This window comes from Schistocerca cancellata, chromosome 3, assembly GCF_023864275.1.
Source record: "Schistocerca cancellata isolate TAMUIC-IGC-003103 chromosome 3, iqSchCanc2.1, whole genome shotgun sequence".
NCBI classification, from domain to species: Eukaryota; Metazoa; Arthropoda; class Insecta; order Orthoptera; family Acrididae; genus Schistocerca; species Schistocerca cancellata.
In genome coordinates, this window is record NC_064628.1 from 709,471,334 (window position 1) to 709,494,326 (window position 22,993).

The window sequence follows — 22,993 nt, forward strand, 5'->3', positions numbered from 1 at the left end:
CTGTTACAAATCGGTTACTTGAAGGATAGCTCCGAGCCAGACGCCCTGTAGCGTGCATTCCACTGACTCCAAACCACCGCCATTTGAGACTGCAGTGATGTCAAGCTACAGCTCAGTGGGATTCAGGGTGGTGGTCTGTTGTGTTTTCTGATGAAAGCTGGTTCTGCGTCAGTGCCAGTGAAGGCATGTTTTCGATAGAAGGAGGCCAGTTGACGGCCTGCACCCATCCTGTATGCGTGCTAGACACACTGGACAATCACCTGGAGTTATGGTCTGGGGTGTGATTTCGTTTGACAGCAGGAGCACTCTCGTCGTTATCCCATCTTGTCTGACTGCAAATCTGTACGCCATTCTAGGTATTCGACCTGTTATGCTGTCATTCATGAACAATATACCAGGGAGTGTTTTCCAACAGGATACCGCTCATCCACAAAGCGCTGTTGAAACCCAACATACTGTACAGAGTCTCGACATGTTGCCTTGGCCTGTTCGATCACCAGATCTGTCTCTACTTGAGCACTTATGAGACATCAGACAACAACTCCAGTGGCATCCAGAAAAAGCATTAATGGTCTCTGTATTGACCGACCAAGTACAACAGGCCTGTAATTCAAAAATGGTTCAAATGGCTCTGAGCACTATGGGACTTAACATCTGTGGTCATCAGTCCCCTAGAACTTAGAACTACTGAAACCTAACTAACCTAAGGACATCACACACATCCATGCCCGAGGCAGGATTCGAACCTGCGACCGTAGCAGTCGCGCGGGGCCTGTAATTCCATCCCACAAACTGACATCCGGCATCTGTGCAATACAATGCCAGCATCTTTGCAGGCTTGTATTCAAGATTATAGCGGTTACACTGGTTATTAATGTACCAGCGTTTCACATTTGCAATGGCCTATCTCGCGCTTTATTAACCAGTGATCCCTCATGGCTGATCACTTAATTACGAGGTGCGACAATAAAGTAATGAGACTGATGTTCTTTGCAAGATGTGGCAGCCCTACAGGCTTGCGTAGGCACAATATCTTTGACCTTGGTCTACAAGCTGCTTCTAGTCCAAGCGGCACATCGATGCAACTGCTCAGTCGTGAGTTGTGCTGTAATAAGTTAACACGTGTTTGTGTCTCTCGTCTCGGAAATGTAACCGCATAATATTGCGCAATGGTATGCCATTTCTTTTTGCTTTAAATTGAGTGAAAACTCTACGACGACCTACGATTAGCTTCATAAGGCTTTTGGAGAGGAGGGTATGTCAAGAGCTCAAGTTTTTCGTTGGCATAAAATGTTAAGTGAAGGCAGAACGAATGTTGAAAATTAAGACCGCAGTGGACGACCATCAACCCCACAGACAGATGTCAACTTGGTCAGGGTGTGTGAACTCCTGCGATCTGATCGAAGAGTACCCGTGAAAATGATTGCAGAAGAACTGAACATCAATCGAGAAACGTTTCGTCTAATAATAACTGAAGATCTTGGTATGAGAAAGATTTGTGCAAAGATTGTCCCAAAAATTTCGCACCACAACAGCGAGAAACATGAAAAAATGTGGCAGCCGATCTGTTACAGCAAACGGAAATCAATCCAGAATTCTGGAGCCGTGTTATGACTGGTGATGAAAGTAGGTTTTTTTCAGTACGATCCAGAGACATAACGCCAAAAGTTCGAAATGGTGCTCAAAGGGATCACGCAGACCAAAAAAAGGCTTGCACGTCAAAGTAAAAAGTGAAATGCATGCTTGTGTGCTACTTGTTCATACAGAGTGGGTGCCTCCTGGACAAACAGTTAACCAATATTACTACAAAGAAATTTTAGAAAGACTTCGCAAAAAGAGTTCTTTGCGTCCGTGTCAACATCGTTGACAATTTGATTCTGTATCACGATAATGCGCCATCCCATACTGCTCTGTCAGTACATCAATTTTTAGCCTCAAAACAAATTTCAGTACAACCATAGCCACCATGTTCACCAGATATCGCTCCGTACGACTTTTTTCTATTTCCAAGAGGCAAAACGGTGATCAAGGGACACCATTTACAAACAACACAAGATGTCCAAAAAGCTGTGACGAGGGTCTTGGAGGATATTACAGAAGATGAGTTCCAGAAATATTATCATCAATGGCAGAAGCGCTGGAAAAAGTGTGTTCAAACAGAAGGGAACTACTTTAAAGGAGACATCACTAAACTTGACTAAAACGGCAAGCAACATTTTTTTTTTCACATCAGTTTCATCATTGTTACCTGGACAAAGGTATTCGCAAAATTTCATTATTATACGGTGATCATTTTATGGTGTTGCTGTATTTTCCACCAGTGTATATACTCCACAGGCCACTGTACGGTGCCTGGCAGAGTCTACCCAGTAGCACTGCTAGTCATTTCCTTTCGCAAACAGAGCGAGGAGCCGGCCGGTTCTAGGCGCTTCAGTCTGGAACCGCACGATCGCTACGATCGCAGGTTCTAATCCTGCCTCGGGCATGGATGTGTGTGATGTCCTTAGGTTACGTTGGTTTAAATAGTTCTAAGTTCTAGGGGACTGATGACCTCAGACGTTAAGTCCCATAGTGCTCAGAGCCATTTCAACCAGAGCGAGGATAAAACGACTGTCGATATGTCTCCTTATGAACCCTAATTTCTCGCATCTTATCTCCTTGGACGTTTCTTACAGTGTATGTTGGCATCAGTAGATTCATTCTGCAGTCAGCTCCAAATGCTGATCCTCTAAATTTTCCCAATTATGGTCCTCGAAAAGAACGTTGCCTACCTTCCAGGTATTCCCATTTGAGTTTTCGAAGCATCTCCATAGTATCTGATTGTTGTTCGAACCTTCTAGTAACAAGTCTAGCAACCCGCCTCTGAATTTCTCCAAAGTCTTCCTTCAATCCGACCTGGTGTGGATCCCAAACAAACGAGCAGTACTCAAGGAACGGTCGCACTAGCGTCCTCTATGCGGTTTCCTATACACATGAACCACACTTTCCCGAAATTCTCCCAATAAACGGAAGTCGACTATTCGCCTTCCCTACCACAGTTCTCACACGGTCATTCGGTTTCATGTAGCGCGCATTAAAATGCTGTATTTCAGGGGAGTATGACGAAGGAGTTCGGGCGTAATAAAATGATTTTCATGCATAATTGTGAATTTTACGAGAAAAAATTCGACCTAATAACATAATATTTCAGTCATCATTTTCTATTTTTGCAAAGATCGCGAACCGTGGACTGATAATCTGTAACTGGGATAATCTGCACCCCGATAGTTGCAAGTCATCTGTACTCGCTTAAGAGCGCGTCTGAAAATCGAGTCCGTCCCCTCACATAGAAACTGAATAAGCAAAGCATCCTCTGCAAACACCTAAATCTTCTCCTTAACAGCTTAGTTAGGTCATGGATAACACGTCGCTCATTCATCGCATTGTCACTTCAAACTGGGGGCCAATCTCCTAATAAAATAGCTCCTGCTCTCTCGTGACTTTGTTAAAATCACGCATTTAAAATGTGGTAAACTGTAATCAGTACTCGAAAGCATCAGAAACTGGGATGTTTCGTCGACGAAAAGTATATCTCAGACGGACGCCATTAGTTGCTTTTGCTGACATCATGATCTGGGATGAGACGGATGAGGAAGTTCAGACCAGACTCGACGTGTAGAAATTCCATTTCCAGGAATACAAACTCCATATCAGAGAGAACGTGGCAGTCGTGATGGCAATCACCAGAGATGGACCACCCTCAAGTGTCAAACTAGAAGACCTCTAGCCAGAGCGTGTGGACAGTTTTACGTACCTCCGAAGTATAATATCCATAGATAAAATGATAGGAAATTACTAACGGAGTGAAAAATGGTGCTGAATTTCACCAATATATCAGAACCCTTTTATGAGACGACATGGTGTCAGAAAAAGAAATATTACTGATGTTCAACAGCCACTTAATATCAATATAAACCTATGGTATCGTAACATGTATCCTCACAAAGAGACAGTCATCAAGACTCCACGCATCAGAAAAAATGGTTCAAATGGCTCTGAGCACTATGGGACATAACATCTATGGTCATCGGTCCCATAGAACTTAGAACTACTTAAACCTAACTAACCTAAGGACATCACACAACACCCAGTCATCACGAGGCAGAGAAAATCCCTGACCCCGCCGGGAATCGAACCCGGGAACCAGGGAGCGGGAAGCGAGAACGCTACCGCACGACCACGAGCTGCGGACACGCATCAGAAATGAGATTCCTTAGATACTCTGTGGTTTCATGTGGTGAACCACAGTTGGCAATGAAATACTAAGTTTCTCTCTGACGCCGATAGCAGTCGCGCGGGATATGGTGGAGCCAATGGTGTGTGCCCACTGAGCCACACCTCATCTGGTCCGTACCACGAGCGCCCTATGCTGCTGCAGTATAGGACGGCTGGTGGCAGCCACTCATCCCACTTGCACTTGGAGCCTCTATGCTACATCATCATTGTTCACGCTTAGTACAGTGAGCCTCATCCTAGTTGCTGTAGCATGAGCTGGACTTTGTTTCTTGCTGCATTATTTGTAATGAGTTATTATACGTTTGGAGAAATACAATTTAAGTAAATCTTCTGTTTGCTGTGTTACTTCAAAAATGGCTCTGAGCACTATGGGACTCAAAATCTTAGGTCATAAGTCCCCTAGAACTTAGAACTACTTAAACCTAACTAACCTAAGGACATCACACACACCCATACCCGAGGCAGGTTTCGAACCTGCGACCGTAGCAGTCCCGCGGTTCCGGACTGCAGCGCCTAAACCGCTAGATGTGTTACTTCAGTAATCATTTTCGCCCCTATGACTTCCCTATCACGGCAGTAGCTGCTCCACTCTGTAGCCGACGTCTCCTTACCGTTGGATATGAAGTCTTACACAACATCCTCCATCTACAATGCAAACATGGATAAGTTAAGGAATGAGGATCTGATGAAGAAAGACGGAATCAAGACGTACCTTTTATACCGAGTCAGCACATCTGGACTACAGTGGTAATGAGGTTAGAGTCTACAAGAACCGATTGAATAAGTCTGGAAAGACAGGAGGGAAGAAAACGTCTTGTGAGAAGACCCAGATCCCACTGGTCAGACATGAACAAGAATGATCTCGATGACTGAGGAAAACTGGATGATGTTTTCCGTGACAGGTTACACATGGAAAGAAGGAGATGGAAGACGCTCATTAATAATACCTGGGAAACTTTAACTTTATTATGATCAAAAGATGGTTTTCCCATAGTATTACGTTTTCTATTATCTTTTGCTAAATGTATATCGTGTAAAAAAATTTTCTTCTGAGTTTTATAAGTACACACATTGAAAACTGGCAGGGTTGGGTTGAGTTGTTTGGAGAAGGAGACCAGACAGCGAGGTCACCGGTCTCATCGGATTAGGGAAGCGTGGGGAAGGAAGTCGGCCGTGCCCTTGCAAAGGAACCATCCCGGCATTTGCCTGGAGCGATTTAGGGAAATCACGGAAAACCTAAATCAGGATGGCCGGACGCGGGATTAATGGCTGGTTGGTCCAGCATCTGCCTGAATAATGGCTTGCTAATTTTTCGTAGCCAATTCATTTCGTGCACCGTTTCCCCTAAGATGATGTAACACGAATTTTCTCTCGATGAGTTCCTTTTTTGTCCGCAGCTCGTGGTCGTGCGGTAGCGTTCTCGCTTCCAGCGCCCGGGTTCCCGGGTTCGATTCCCGGCGGGGTCAGGGATTTTCTCTGCCTCGTGATGACTGGACGTTGTGTGATGTCCTTAGGTTAGTTAGGTTTAAGTAGTTCTAAGTTCTAGGGGACTGATGACCATAGATGTTAAGTCCCATAGTGCTCAGAGCCATTTGAACCATTTTTAGTTCCTTTTTTCATATAAAATCTGGGGTCGATAAGGTAACTATCACAGTATTAGTCTCTCTCTCTCTCTCTCTCTCTCTCTCTCTCTCTCTCTCTCTCTCTCTCTCTCCCCCTCCCTCCCTCCACACACACACACACACACACACACACACACACACACACACACACACACACACACACACACACACGCGCGCGCGCGCGCGCGCGCGCGCACGCACGCACGCACGCACGCACGCACACGCAACTCTGTTGAAATTTGTTGATACCAACATCGGTACGTCTATACGGCCGAAATTAGCAGGCAACTCAACCCACCTGTTGTTCCATTCGATAGCGACTGCGGTATCTACTAATATTCTTTCCTTGATTCCGAGTGGCCTAGAACTCAACAAACTGTGTTTCGAATATAGAGATTAGGTATTGCACTTTTCGAAGTGATTCATGTACTACATATTGCCGCTGAATAGCTTAAAAAGTCCTTAGAACAGTTATACATTCGAGAACCTTCGGATCTGATCAAATTCTTTATTGCTTTATTGTCCACAGAATTATGTAACGTTAGTCATCAAGGTCAGTGCATTCATCACATAGGCAAGTACTGAGGACTCACTAGACGCAAGATATTAAGTGCCCTGTATCTTCTGAACGTGAATGACTCATTACTTCACAATGACACAATATCGTTCCATGACTTTTCTCCTCCGTTTCACAAAAAGCAGTATGTTTTCTGTGTTACGGGCTGGCACAAACAAATTTGGAATTTTGGCACAAGCGTGCAATGAGATGACAAAAAATCAAGGTGTGGTGTTATACGCTAATACAGAGGGTGGGAATATCGCGTACATTAAGTGTAAAACGGCAGTGCACGGGTGGAGCAGATCCATGTGAAAAGGTTTCCGACATCATTTTGGCCGCACGACGGGAATTAACAGACTTTGAACGCGGAATGGTACCTGGAGCTATATGTAATGAGCATTCCATTCGGAAATCGTCAGAGAATTCAATATTCTTAGATCCACAGTGTCAAGAGTGTGCCGAGAATACCAAATTACAGGCATTCTCTCTCACCAAAGAAGACGCAAAGGCCAACGGGCTTCACTTAACGACCGAGAGCAGCGGCGTTTGCGTAACGTGTCACTGCGTGAAATAACCGCAGAAATCAGTGTGGGATGTACGACGAACATATTCGTTAGGACAGTGCGGCGAAATTTGGCGTTAATGGGATGTGGCAGCAGATGACCGATGCGATTGCCTTTGTCAATAACAAGACATCGCCTCCAGGACTCTTGACCATACCGGTAGGATCCTAAAAACTGTGACCTGGTCCGACGAGTCTCCATTTCAGTTCGAGGGAGATGATAACAGGGTTCGAGTGTGGTGCAGACGTACGAAGCCTCGGACCCAAGTTGTCACCAACGCACTGTGCAAGCTAGTGGTGGCTTTATAATGATGTGAGCTGTTTTTACATGTGATGGACTGGGGCCTCTGGGCGAAGCGATCCCATCATTGACTGGACATGGTTGTGTACGGCTACTTGGAGACCTTTTGCAGCAATTCATGGACTTCATGTTCCCAAACAACGATGGAATTTTTTTGGATGATAGTGTCCGCGACAATTGTTCGTGACTGGTTTGAAGAACAGTCTGGACAGTTTGTGCGAATAATTTGACCACCCAGATCGTCCGACATGAATCCTATCGAATTTTTATGGGATACAAATGGAGAGGTCAATTGTAGCGGCAATACTTTCGTAATTACGGACTGCTACACAGGCAGCATGGCTCAGTATTTCTGCAGGGGACTTCCAACGATTTGTTGAGTCCACGCCACGTTGAGCTGCTGCACTGCGTCGGGCAAAAGGAGGGCCGAAGCGATATGAGAGGGTATCCCATGACTTTTGCCACCGCAGCGTATATCGTTGGTTGTGTATAACGTGTGAATATTAAAATGCCCTAAATTTTAGGTTATTTATGGTACGTAGAAGTATGTAGCACTCCGTCTTCAAGCTACAAGTGGCCCATAGGGACCATCCGACCGCCATGTCATCCTTAAGGAGGATGCGGGTAGGAGGGGCTTGTGGTCAGCACACCGCTCTCCCGGTCGTTACGATGCTTTTCTGTGACCGGAGCCGCTACCATTCGGTCAAGTAGCTCCTCAATTGGCATCACGAGGCCGATTGCACCCCGAAAAACGGCAACAGCGCATGGCGGGCCGGATGGTCACCCATCCAAATGCTGGCCACACCCGACAGCGCTTAACGTCGGTGATCTGACAGGAACCGGTGTATCCACTGCGGCAAGGCCGTTGCCCTATTTATGGTATGGTCTCCTTTTAAATATGCCTTTAGCAACAGCACGTCACACAGGTTGCGTGTAGTTTAGATTTCGTCTTGGACACTCAGTGCTCGACGCGAAACAAAGGTTATAAACGGATGTTGCAGCTACGGATCGTAATACTATGGCACCTTCGTTCTGTCCGGACTTACTGATCCGTCGTGGAAATGGTCGGAGGTGTTAAGCCGACGTCGTCATCACAAAATACCCATATACGTGGCACATACACTGGATTTAAGAACATTTCGACAAAGATAACGTTAAACACAGGCAGCGAAGTACAGTAACTCAAACTACATAACAAATACGTGCTCACGCTTCTTATTCCGCTAAATGAAATTTTGCAGGAAACTGGCCAATATTTCCCTACCTCTATACTACACGTGCGGAAATAGCCCTGGCAACGGATAATTTCCATTCCACAGCCTGCTGCCGTGCACACATTGTTCGCTCTCTGTTTCATACAAGAGAGGTGTCCGATTGTAATTTATTTGGCCCCTGGTACGCCATCGGTTTTGAAAGCAGTGATTCAGGCGCTGTGACGTGTCGACAACTGGCGCCGGGCGCGATTTACTGATTTAACTGACTTTTACGCTTGTTTAAAATTTGTCTTTTGAACTTGGATATACAGCTCAGTATCATAAGCAAGCAAAAAATGGATAGCTAGATATGTTCCATTAGTAAGTACTGCCTCCTCTTGTGTCATTTACCGCATCCTTACAGTGGGTTGAAAGAGTAAATGCACGTTTAAAACTCACAGCCATGCACAAGGTTGGATTCAAACCCTGAACTTCCAGTTTCAGATACAGTGATGCTGACAGGAAATCACGGTTGTTGGCAGCCTCGTCTTCATCGCTTCATCAGTTTTCTTTTCTTCGTATTTTAATTCTACCGGTATAATTACAACTGGTTTGTATTAATATTAAGACAACATTACTGATTTGAGACAGTAAAATTGATAGCAATAGCAAGAGAAAAAAGGACTGAAGCAGGTTAACAGATAAAGAAATACAAGATAGAAAAGATTGTTGTTGTTGTTGTGGTCTTCAGTCCAGAAACTGGTTTGATGCAGCTCTCCATGCTGCTGTATCCTGTGCAAGGTTCTTCATCTCCCAGTACGTACTGCAACCTACATCCTTCTGAATCTGTTTAGTGTATTCATCTCTTGGTCTCCCTCAACGATTTTTACACTCCACGCTGCCCTCCAATACTAAAATAGTGATCCCTTCATGCCTCAGAACATGTCCTGCCAACCGATCCCTTCTTCTATTCAAGTTGTGCCACAAACTTCTCTTCTCCCCCATTCTATTCAATACCTCCTCATTAGTTGGGTGACTACCCATCTAATCTTCAGCATTCTTCTGTAGCACCACATTTCGAAAGCTTCTATTCTCTTCTTGTCCAAACTATTTATCGTCCATGTTTCACTTCCATACATGGCTACACTCCATACATATTCTTTCAGAAACGACTTCCTGACATTTAAATCAATACTCGATATTAACAAATTTTTCTTCTTCAGAAACGCTTTCCTTTCCATTGCCAGTCTACATTTTATATCCTCTCTACTTCGACCATCATCAGTTATTTTGCTCACCAAATAGCAAAACTCATTTACTATTTTAAGCGTCTCATTTCCTAATCTAATTCCTGCAGGATCACCCGACTTAATTCAACTACATTCCAATATTCTCGTTTTGCTTTTGTTGATGTTCATATTATATCCTCCATTCAGGACCCTGTCCATTCCATGCAGCTGCTCCTCCAAGTCCTTTGCTGTCTCTGACAGAATTGCAATGTCATCGGCGAACCTCGAAGTTTTTATTTCTTCTCCATGGATTTTAATACCTACTCCAAATTTTCCTTTAGTTTCCTGCACTGCTTGCTCAATATACAGATTGAATAACATCGGGGAGAGGCTACAGCCCTGTCTCAGTCCCTTCCCAACCACTGCTTCCGTTTCCTGCCCCTCGACTCTTATAGCTGCGATCTGGTTTCTGTACAAATTGTAAATAGCATTTCGCTCCCTGTATTTTACCCCTGCCACCTTCAGAATTTGAAAGAGAGCATTCCAGTCAACATTGTCAAAAGCTTTCTCTAAGTCTACAAATGCTAGAAACGTAGGTTTGCCTTTCCTTAATCTATTTTCTAAGATAAGTCTTAGGCTCAGTATTGCATCACGTGTTCCAATATTTCTACGGAATCCAAACTGATGTTCCCCGAGGTCGGATTCGACCAGTTTTTCCATTCGTCTGTAAAGAATTCGTGTTAGTATTTTCCAGCAGTGGCTTATTAAAATTATAGTTCGGTAATTTTCAGATCTGTTAACACCTGCTTTCTTTGGGATTGGAATTATTATATTCTTCTTCTCTTCACGCAGTATCATATCTCCTATTTCATCTTCATCAACATTCTCTTCCATTTCTATAATACTGTCCTCAAGAACATCGCCCTTGTACAGACCTCTATATACTCCTTCCACCTTTCTGCTTTTCCTTCTTTGCTTAGAACTGGGTTTCCATCTGAGCTCTTGTTATTCATGCAAGTGGTTCTCTTTTCTCCAAAGGTCTCTTTAATTTTCCAGTGGGCAATATCTATCTTACCCCTAGTGATATGCGCCTATACCTCCATACATTTGTCCTCTAGCCATCCCTGCTTAGCCATTTTCCACTTCCTGTCGATCTCATTTTTGAGACGTTTGTATTCCTTTTTGCCTGCTTCATTTACTTCATTTTTATGTATTCTCCTTTTAACATTTACATTCAGTATGTCTTCTGTTACCCTAGGATTTCTATTAGCCCTCGTCTTTTTACCTACTTGATCCTCTGCCACCTTCACTATTTCGTCTCTCAGCTACCTATTCTTCTTGTACTGTGTTTCTTTCCCCCATTCTTGTCAATCGTTCCCTAATGCTCTCCCTGAAGCTCTCTACAAACTCTGGTTATTTCAGTTTATCCAGGTCCCATCTCCTCATTTTCCCACTTTTTTGCAATTTCTTCAGTTTTAATCTACAGTTCATAACCAATATATAGTGGTCACAGTCCATATCTGCCCCTGGAAATGTCTTACAATTTAAAACCTGGTTCCTAAATTTCTGTCTTACCATTATATAATTTGACACCTTCCAGTATCTCGAGGATTCTTCCATGTATAAAACCTTCTTTTATGATTCGTGAGCCAAGTGTTAGCTATGATTAAGTTATGCTCTGTGCAAAATTCTACCAGGCGGCTTCCTCTTTCTTCCCCCCCCCCCCCCCCCCCCCCAATCCATATTCACCTACTACATTTCCTTCTCTCCCTTTTCCTACTATCGAATTCCAATCACCCATGACTATTAAATTTTCGTCTCCCTTCACTATCCGAATAATTTCTTTTATCTCATCATATATTTCATCAATTTCTTCGTCATCTGCTGAGCTAGTTGGCATATGAACTTGCACTACTGTGGAAAGCGTGGCCTTCGTATCTATCTTGGCCACAATAATGCGTTCACTATACTGTTTGTAGTAGCTTACCCGCATTCTTATTTTCCTATTCATTATTAAACCTACTCCTGCATTACCCCTATTTCACTTTGTATTTATAACCATTTATAAAAGATTATAGGCAGTAAATTCTAGTGGGCAATTGGCTCGGTGGAAAAACTCAGGAATGGCGGAAGAACATGGTCTCGGGATAGGTATAGTGCTTACGTGAGAGAATGAAAATGTTATGGTTACAAAGAAAGAATAAAAGAAAATTCCGAAACGCTCTTTGTCGCTCATGACGTGGTCCAGCAGGGCCTGACTTGAAGATAATAGCAATAATAATAAAGATACTGAGGAATGACGGCCACTTTCCAAGGATTCTGGTATCTGAGAAGCGCTGCACTGTATCGGCTGGGTGGCCGTTCGGCGGGACCGTAACCAGCTTTAGTGGCGTATCAGTAGGCCTCGCGCACGCACGCACTAGACGTCAACGGAGCGGAAAATTAGCGCTCTTGACCCAGTTCACATCGATTTTCTGGTCTCTCGCTGTTCTTGACTAACAGGCTGGCAAGAACGCAGCGTCCTCAAGGCTAAAATGGTAACACACGTATTTGTCGTGGAGTCAAACGAAATGAACAAGGCTACTTTGATGACCAAACTACGACTTCTCGATTCAGTTTGTTTACTTAAGGGAAAAAATTATTTCCTAATAATGTTAATGTTATTATTTAACACAGAATACGAGCTGTAAAAACAAAAAATGGTATTTTCCTATTGTTCCTCATGTTTCGAAATGTGAAACTAAAAACATGTTTAGGAACTCATGTAATGTGTTTGCACTAACTGGTACGCAAGCAAAACCTTCAGTCGTGGTTGTTTCCAAACCAAATGATGGGGAAAAATTAGAAGTTGTAAGTATGCTTCGTCAGTTATTGACTTAGATATTTTTATCGTCATGCTAGCTGAGTACTCGTCGTTGCCCGCATATGTATTTATTCCAGTCTTTTACCAATCGCTCTCCTCTCTCTCTCTCTCTCTCTCTCTCTCTCTCTCTCTCTCTCTCTCTCTGTGTGTGTGTGTGTGTGTGTGTGTGTGTGTGTGTCCATCTTCTCCACCCCCTCTCCCTGTCCTTCTCCACCACCTCCTCGCACTGTCCATCTCCTCCCTGCTCTCTCCATCTGTCTTCTCCCCACCCCCTTAATTTTCTCCTCATCCCCTCTTAGTCCATATCATTGTCTCCCACCTCTCTGTCCATCTGCTCCTCCCCTTGCCCTGTCTCTCCATTTCGTTCTTCCCATCTCTCTGTCCGTCTCTTCTTCCCCTTACTCTGTCTATCTCTCCATCCCCTCCTCTGTCCATCTCTTCCTCTTTCCTTTTCCTTACATCTCCTCCGCCCCCTCTCTGCTCATCTCCTCCTCTTCCCTTTCTCTCTCCACGTCCCCATTCCTCTCTGTCTGCCTCTTCCTACCTCCTGTCTGTGTACAACTACCCCTTTCGTTCTCTGCACATCCATCTCCTCTTCCCCTTTCGCTCACCACACTATCACTACCACCTCCATAGGAGGTTGCTTGTTCTTATTCCCCCTTCCCATTCCCAGTATTACTTTTCAGGTGGTAAATAATACGTGTACCAAGTTTAGTTGAACTCGATCCATGGGTTCAGGAGGATCTTTTTACTTGCCGCTTCACTCGCGTCTGCACTTCTCATATATATTTCACAAATCAGCAGCATATTTCACTCATATACATACACTTATTTCATCTGTATCTCTAGAGATTCTGCCCTGGAATTTAGTTTCCACGCAGCTCGATATTTATGGCGTCATAGCTAATGAACAATGAGTCGTAAAATGATATAATTTTGCAGTACATCCAATGGTATATGTGGATATTGTTCGAGTAATGTGTTGCGAATAAAGTTAGCAGTAAATAAGTAATTAATGAAAATCATATGACAGATGTGACAGTTTTATCGCATGAACAGCGAAAATGTAGACTAGTATGATATAAACTTTTTTCCTTTCATCAATTTGTCGGAGATGTCAACGAGAAAACGTCTCATAAAGGTTTAAAATTATGTTTAAAGGTTTTTGAAAGTCACTAAGTGATCTCATTCTCAAATAATGGATGAATATGGTCTGGCTGTCTCCGCTTAGTGAGCTACGATACCTTCTTACCCCCCCCCCCCCCCCCTCTACTCTGTCGGAGCGCGGTGGATCTTTTCCCCACAATGGTTCTTTCCAGACAGTAATTCACACCTGTTTGGTTGAAATCGAGGAAGTGGTTGAGGAGGAGTTGTGCCACATACATACATGCATACACACACGCACTTTTACAATGTGTGTGGATTACCCGTCCCAAGGAGTGAGGTCACTTTTAGTTCATGAGGCTGCGCGTTGTTAGTTTAATTCACGTTGGGTTAGCTTGGTGCACAGAAAATCGGCTTAAGTTATTGGCATACCGTGTCATTTCCGAAGGTCTGTGGTACGCCTTGTTGTAATTAACCCAGTACAGATCATAATTAATTTGTTGCTACATTTACAGTTAAAATATTGAGCATTATCAAATGTGGATGACGTAATAACCACTGTACAGCAGAATCAAGTCGCATGCTTGCTTATAAAATGTGATAAAATATTACAAATACACAAAAGTCTTGGATATATCCATGTCAAAATTACGTCAACAGATCAGACACGGTATCGCAAAATCTAAATATTCACAATTAAAATCACTCTGACACGATTATTTGACAGTAATTTAAAAATGTGTACTGAGTGACTAACAGTATCTCTTTTGTGTAAATGACCAATATGTAAAACATTCATAAAATATTTTATCATGATTAGGGATTATTTCGAACGCAGAAGTCCACGATGACTGTGCCGCAGCATCCTCTACCGTCTCTTTGAGTTTCAACAGCTCACAAGGCCCATTTGAAGAAAAACTTGCCGAATAGATAAGTTTTCAGAAAGAAGGTATTACTTTAAAAAAGAAAACACTACACATAACATATAACCGTCCGTTTTCCAGCCATGTCTTTTCTGAAAACAATTTCGTTCGTTCTGCTAACATTCAGTTGTTTCTGTCCTTTAAATTAAAATAACATGGAATTACATTATTTTTCCTGCACATTTGATTGAATCTGATATATAGGATGACCTTGTGCAGTCCGAGACGAACATTCTTGGAAATATTCTATAACTTGAGGGGAAATACCTGACATGGCTGTAATACCGTCATTTTTCATCTTTTTCTGTGTAAAAAGGACAATAATTCCACATTATATGCGTCTGGAATTGTGTGTAGTGTGAAAATAACGTATTATATTTTCATTTTGAGTTTTCTTTGTGCATTATTACTTGCCGAGATATTTTCTGGGAGTTTGTGGCGGACTTCAAACGACCCTTATGTTTCTGAATACTGTCGTCTGTGATTACACAATACGGAACAACGGGTGGTTGCTGAGTTGTTGGTGGAATAGTGTGGGACCGTCTATCTAGGAGAGGGCACGCTACAGAAATTAAGACGACTCGGAAGCCGTAGGCTGCCAGACGTACTAAGGTTCACCGTAGAAACGTGGCACGATTTTTGAACATTAAGGCAGGTGTGTCATACGCATGTAAGTTTGATCGAAAACTGAGTCAAACTAACGCGAAAATACTGTACAAAATCCAGAAGCCTCTCGTGGAAATGGATTTAGATAGTAGATGAAGGGTGCGTTCAGAAACTGTGGGCCAATGAAAGTGCAAGGAAGATAAAGCCAAATATCTGCAGGGAAAATGTGAAGAAACCGAAAAGGAAATACCTGTCCGAAGAAGAGAGATTCAGCGTATAAAAGAGTCAGATTAACTTTAGAAGAATCTAAACCGGCAGGTCAATCATTAAGGGTACTCTGTTGAAAACGGAGGAGACAGCAGTAACGTGGAAAGAGTACACTAAGTAAGGATAGGAATTGTATGATAACCTAACGGAACATGAAGTGGGCGCCGATTTGGAGGACATTGGGCAGTAGTGTTAGAGCTTGTGAGAGGTGCGAAAGACTTGCGCTCAAACGAGGCAGAATTTTTGATATCATTGGGGTAAGTGACAACCAATCGATTAACCTTATTAGGGTATAGAATGTATGACACTGTAAACGTACCATCGGACTTTAGGATGAGTGTCATCCACACAAACAAGAAGATAGCAAGGGCAGGAAAGTGCAAGAAGTTGGGTTGTTTCTGGGGGAGGAGACCAGACAGCGAGGTCATCGGGTTATGGAAGAAAGGGGAAGGGAGTCGGCCGTGCCCTAAAGAGCAAGAAGTATTGTACACTCCATCAAAGAACAATATGCAGGAGATCAGAGAAGAAAACTGAGATCTATTAGACGTCGGGCAGTTCGGCATATGTATTATTTGTACACTTTGCTTTCTAGAAACTTATATTGTCATCTGAATTCCCTTGTATTTATGACATCTGTACTAAAGGAACACAGCTGTGGTATCTTTAATCGGTTAGTTAATTAATAAGTACACGTATTTGCCTAGTAAATTGATTAAGAACGGAAAAGACCCACCGTGGTTTAATAACTGAATTCGGAAAATGCTGAGGAAGCAAAGGCTGTTGCACTCTCGGTTCAAAAGAGGAAGCACAAATGACGACAGCCAAAGGTTAGTAGATATTCGTGCGTCTGTGAAAAGATCTGTGCGCGAAGCATACAACAGCTACCACTGTCATACCTTGGATAAAGATCTGGCGGAGAACCCGAAAAAATTCTGATCCTACGTAGAATCGCTAAGCGAGTTTAAGGCTTCCATTCAGTCACTCGTTGACCACTCTCGTTTGACAGTAGAAGATAACAAAAGAAAGGCAGAAGTTAAAAAATTGCACGTTTAGGAAATCGTTCACGCACGAGAATCGTACAAACGTACCGTCGTTTGACCCTCGCAAGGAGTCTCGTATCGATGACATAATAATAAGCATATCTGGAGTACAGAAGCAAGTGAAAGAGTAGAAAACAATTAAGTCACCAGGTCCGGATGGAATCCCATTCCGTTTTACAAAAATTCTGTACGCCATTGGCCCTTACTTAGTTTGCATATCTCGCCCAGCGCAAAGTCCCAAGCGACTGGAAAAAAGCGCAGGTGACTCGTTTATGTAACATCGGCGAAAGAACGGATCCGCAAAATTACAGACCAATATCCTTAACAAAGGTCTGCTGCAGAATTCTAGCTCGCATACGATAAATTTCGTAGAGAGCGAAAATCTAATGTCCAGGAATCAGCAAGACTTTAGAAAGCATCGCTCGTGCGGAACTCAGCTTGCTCTCTTCTCACACGATATATTTCGATCTGTGGATGATGGGCAATAAGCTGTCTCCATATTTCTAGATTTCCGAAAACCATTCGACACGGTACCACACTACTATTAATGATGGTATGTGTATACGGAATAGGCTCCCAGATATGTGACTAGCTCGAATACTTCTTAAGTAATAGAACCCTGTGTGTTGCCCTCGACGGCGCGTGCTCATTGGAGACAGGAGTAACATTAGCAGTGCCCCAGGGAAGTGTGATAGGACCGCTGCTATTTTCTACATACGCAAATGAATTTTTAATTTTTATTTGCGGTAAGTTCCTATGGAACCAAACTGCTGAGGCATTGGTCCCTAGTCTTACATACTACTTATCTAACTTAAACTAACTAGCTCTAGGGGCAACACACACCCATTCCCGATGGAGGACTCGATCCTTCGACAAGGAGAGCAGCGCGAACCGTGGCAAGGCGACCAAGACTGCGCGGCTACTCCGCGCGGCTATCACAAATGATCTGGTACGCAGGGTGGGCAGCTGACGATGCTGTGGTGTACAGGAAGGTGTCGAAGATAAGTGACTGTAGGTTCATACAAGATGACCTAAACAAAATTTCCATTTGGTGTGAGGAATGGCAGCCGGCTCCTAACGTAGAATAATGTACGTTAATGCGGATGAGTAGGAATAACAAACCCGTAATGTTCGGATACAGTAGTGTCCTGCTTGAAATAGTCACGTCGTTTGAATATCTGGGCGTAAGTTGCGAAGCGATATGTAATGGAACGAGCATGTGAGGATTTGACAGGGAAGGCGATTGGTCGACTTCGGTTTACTGGGAGAATTTTAGGAAACTGTGGTTCCTCTGTAAAGGACCCTGGTGCGACCTGTTCTTGAGTACTGCTCGAGTGTTTTGGATCTGCACTAGGTCGGATTGAAAGAAGACATCGAAGCAATTCAGAGGCGAGCTGCTAATTTTGTTACCTGTAGGTTCGATCAGCGTGAAAGTGTTACGGACAGGCTTCGGGAGCTCAAGTGGGAATCCCTGGAGGGAAGTTTAAAGAAACGGCATTTGAAGCTGACTGCAGAACGATCCTACTGTCGCCGACATACATTTTGAGTAGGAGCCACAAAGATAAGATACAAGAAATTAGGGCTCATACGGAGGCGTTTAGCCAGTCGCTTTTTACCTCGATCTACCTGCTAGTGAAGCAGGAAAGGAAACGCGTAGTTGTGGTACAGAGCATCCTCAGCCACGCACCGTATAGTAGTATGTCGAGTATGTATCTAGATGTGGATGTAGATGTAATAGCAGCTTACGGTAGCGGACAAGACATCACGACGTGCGTGAAATCTCAGGTAGAGTTTTTTTAAATTATAATCCCCTTGGACTGCACTCCCGCAGGGTCTGAGATAGTTCCCAGACAGCAGGGATCGTCAATGCGCAGGTGTTGCATCTCGCAGAAGGAGATACGGACAGTGCACGCAGTTCCTGGTGCAGCGCAAGAGTTAGCTCGCGTTTCCCTGTGAAAGGCGCGGTAAACGACGAGACAATGCCTCACCGTCATTACGGTAATCCGCTTTGGGCTCAGCGCCGCGCTGTAATGGACACCCGCCGTAATTAGCTGCTCCTGTAAACAAAAGGAGATGTTTCCAGCTGATTGCGCTAATTCCCGCAATGTGCCGCCGGTTGACGCAAACACCTAGCGGAAAACGAACCGCGTGCACAGCGATTTAGTTGGGCGAAGACCGGTATCCGCCCAACAGCCGTTTTACGTAATCGTCCTAAAGCCGTAGAACCAATTACCACATTTGTTCGCTGTTTACTGATGCTCCAGCCATCGTGTTCTCACAAAATATCTCTAACATCTGCATTTGAGAATACTGCTGCTAAGTTATTGCTTATTTCGTATACACAATAATACTTCTACAGAAGAAACGACTTTTCGAAAATTTAGGGGTCGAAAGTAGAGGGTAAACTTTTACTTTATGATATTCCGCCTCACAAACACAATCCCCCTCACCACAACACCCTCCCTCACCAGACATTCTCCCCCTCCCCCCCCCCACCAACTCTCGATATTTCTGATTAATTCTCTTCGCTGATCAACTTGTTTATTGGTGTAACAGAGATTAACAAAGACTTAGAGTGAAGTAAAAGGTACCCTCCCTCCCCTCAAAGCGCCGCGTTGTGATCCAGACATGCCAATCGGGGTCGACCGACTACCGTGTCATTCTACCAATGGCGTCATTTAGATGCGGTGCGGGTTTGGTTTTGCTTTGCTTCAGGGAACAAGAAACCGCTGGGGTCATACGCGCCCAAGTCACGACTATAGAACACGAAGACAGAGGGGTTAAAAAACGACTAAGTCAGTACCAATCGACGTAAGAGAAGACAGCTAAAAACAGGCACTTGGAGAAATGACACCATACAGAAACAGAGGTTCTAAACTAAAAGTTAAATGGCCTTCGCCATATTGGTTTTGCGGATAAAAAGTAAAACGCGGTCGACAGCCCGCGCGTCATTTGCTAAAACGGCCGATAACTCAAACGGCAAACGCAATCGGGAACATACACGGTTAAAAAGGGGCATTCCGTCACGAAGTGGCGGACAGATAAAACTTGGGCGCAATGTGTACGAAGTGGCGGGGTAGCGCCACTTACCAAATGACGATGGCTAAAAACGCAGTGCCCAATACGCAGCATAGTTAAAATGACCTCTTGCCGGCGCGAGGGCCGAGAGGACTCTTCCAAACCACTGGGGGAGTCTTAATAAGCTAAAGCTTATTCCCGTGAAGGGAGGACTATTGGCGATGCCAGAGGGACACCACCCCCCTGACAGATGGCAACACAGAGATCATCGGAGGGAATGTAGGAACTAGTGGGCTGAGGTACGAGGCTGCACTTTTGGCAGCAGCGTCAGCAGCCTCGTTTCCTGGCAGACCCATATGCCCAGGTCACGTGAAGCATCACACTAGCTCCACCAAGAGCGAGCAGTTGACAGTTTTCCTGGACCAGCTGCACTGAGGGACGGGCGGTGTACAGCGCTGAGTGAGTCTGAGCGAGGACACAATTGAAAAGGCTGTGTCGCCGGATGTACTCCGTGGCCTGATACAGGGCGAAGAGCTTGGCTGCAAATATTGAGCAGTGTGGCAGAAGCTCATATTGGAAGGCACGGGTGCCAGTGGTGAAGGCACGCCAGACCCCACGGTCAGTCCGAGGGCCGTCAGTGTATGCAAAGGTACTATCACGAAGTTCCATGAGAATGGCGTGAAACTGAAGACGATAGAGCGAGGAAGGAGTAGTGTCTTCAGGAAGCGAATGAAGGCCGAGGTTAACATCGGCCGGTTCACAAAACCAGGGTGGTGAGGGGTCCACAACCACCGGAAATGTTGCAGGTAGTGTGAAGTTAAGCCATCGTAACAAGGTGGTAACATAGAAGAGGGACGTGCCCCATACTGGCGATCAAAGGAGTCATCGAAGAAGGAGGCGTAGGATAGGTGGCCACGCATACCAGCTGAGGAGAAGGTCACGGCGGTAGGACAGTGATATTTCAGCAGCTTCAGCATGCAGACCCTCAACCAGGCTAGTGTAAAAGGCGCCAGTGGCCAAACGGATGGTACGGTGGTGGATAGCGTTGAGACGGCGTAAGAGGGATGGACGTGCAGACGCATAAACAGAGGACCTATAGTCGAGTTTCGAACGGACAAGGGACCTGTACAGACAGGGAAGGGTGGTTCGATCGGCACCCCAAGAAGTACAATTGAGGACACGTAGGACGATGAGGTACCTCATACAGTGGGCTGCCAGGTAAGACACATGTGAAGACCAAGAGAGTTTCCTGTAGAGCACGAGCCCCAGGAGTTTCGTAGTTTCAACGAACGGAAGGACAACAGGCCCAAGATGTAAATGTGGTGGCAGAAACAAATTGCGTCGCCAGAAATTCATACAGACGGTTTTGTCAGTGGAAAAGCGAAAGCCACTGTCGATGCTCCAGGAGTACAGACGATCGAGACATCGCTGAGAAGTGCAATAGACGGAAAAATCGTCAACAAAAAGGAAGCAGGCGATGCCCGGAGGGATACAGGCCATTGTAGGGTTAATGGCAAAGAGGACGACACTCAGGACGGAACCCTGAGGCACACCGTTTTCCTGGATAAAGGTTCCGACGAGGCAGAACACACGCGCATCTTGAAAACTCAGTCTTTTAAAAATTCCTGAATGAAACAGGGCAGGCAGCCACGGAAGCCCCACGTGTAAAGAGTACGGAGGATACCAGTTCTCCAGCAAGTGTTGCAGGCCTTCTCCAAATCGAAAAACACGGCCACAGTTTGGGATTTCCGCACTATTCATGACATGGGTGGACAGAGTAACGACATGGTGAACTGCAGAACGCCGCACTCTAAATCCACACTGTGCATTCGTCAGTAAATTGCGAGACTCGAGCCACCATACCAACCAGGCATGAATCATACATTCCATCACCTTGCAAACAAACTTGTGAGAGAGATGGGGCGGTAGCTAAAAGGAAGATTTTCTCCTTGCCCAGATTAGGTAAGGGTATGACGGTGGCTTCACGCCGACTTCCGAGGAATGTGCCCTCTGCCCAGATTCGTTTGTATGTGTTAAGCAGAAAGTGGTTGCCCGCAAGAGAAAGGTGCTGCAACATCTGAATGTGGACGGCGTCTGGCCCTGGGACGGAGGATCGGGATAAACTGAGAGCATGATCTAGCTCCCTCAAAGTGAAGGCGGCATTGTAGCACTCACGATTCGGAGAAGAGAGGGTTATCGCCCGAGCCTCCTCCGCTCGTTTCCTACGAAGGAAGGCAATGTGATAGTGGGAAGAGCTCGAAATTTCCGCTGAATGGCGTGCCAAGGTGTTTGATATAGCAATTGGGTCCACGATCTCATCATCTGCTTCTGTGAGGCGGAAATTGGGGAATGGATCTAGGTCCCAGAGAGTTGTCGGCGGTTGGCCCACACGACACAGGAAGGGGTGGAACTGTTAAAGAACTAGTGAATGAAATCCAGCCGGCTCTTTTGGTGTCCCGAAGAATGTGAAGACACTTTGCACGCATCTGTTTGCAGTGAAAGCAGTTTGCCATCGTAGGATGACTGTTAAAAACGCGTCGCGGCATGGGTCAGTCCACCAAGGTACTGGGACACGACGGGGTAAAGAGGAAGTGCGAGGAATGGAAAGTTCTGCAACAGTAAGAAGAACGTTTGTGAAATGATCCACCTGGTCATCACAACCGGAGAAATCTTGTTCCTCAAGGCCGCCAGGGTGTAGTAAAGTTGCAAGTCAGCCTTAGTAAGCTGCCATTTGGGTGTGCACGCAGATGGGGTATGAGTCAGACATGTCGCTCGAGTAGGTATGGACGACTCAAGACGATGGGCAAGCTGGGCAGTGCAGAACGATAGGCCCAAATGGGAATATGTATGCGAAGATTCGGAAAGGAATGTTGGTGCTCCAATGTTGAGGCAGAAGAGGTTAAGTTGTTTACGGGGTGTAGGACGTCAAACGGGCCGACTTGGAGCAGTAGAGGCAGCACAGGACATTTTAATTCCCACTGTCTATACTTTTACAAATAAATTCATAAAAACCAGGAAGGACTAAAAATTTACGCCCATAACGGTGGAAGTTCAAAGACATAATAAAATAATTTTTTTTTTGCTTGTTAAATTTCATCATCTTTTCACTTACTATTGGCTACATTTGTTGCTATAGGTACACTTTTCTTCATAAGTAAGACAGAGTCTTCGATGAATTTTCAGCATACAAACCATACTTACAGGTCTATGGAACTCAAGAATTTTCCAAATCTATTAAAAACTGTGGTAAAGATTGAGATAATGAACTATAAAAGTTGAGTTTTTTCTATACATGAAGTTCAAAATGTAACAGCTCATTCATTTTTTCACAAATTAAATAAATTCTATAGTTTCATACACCTGTAAGTGTGGTTTGTATGCTGTCCAAAATTCATCGAAGAATCTATCTTACTTACAAATAAAAGTGTACC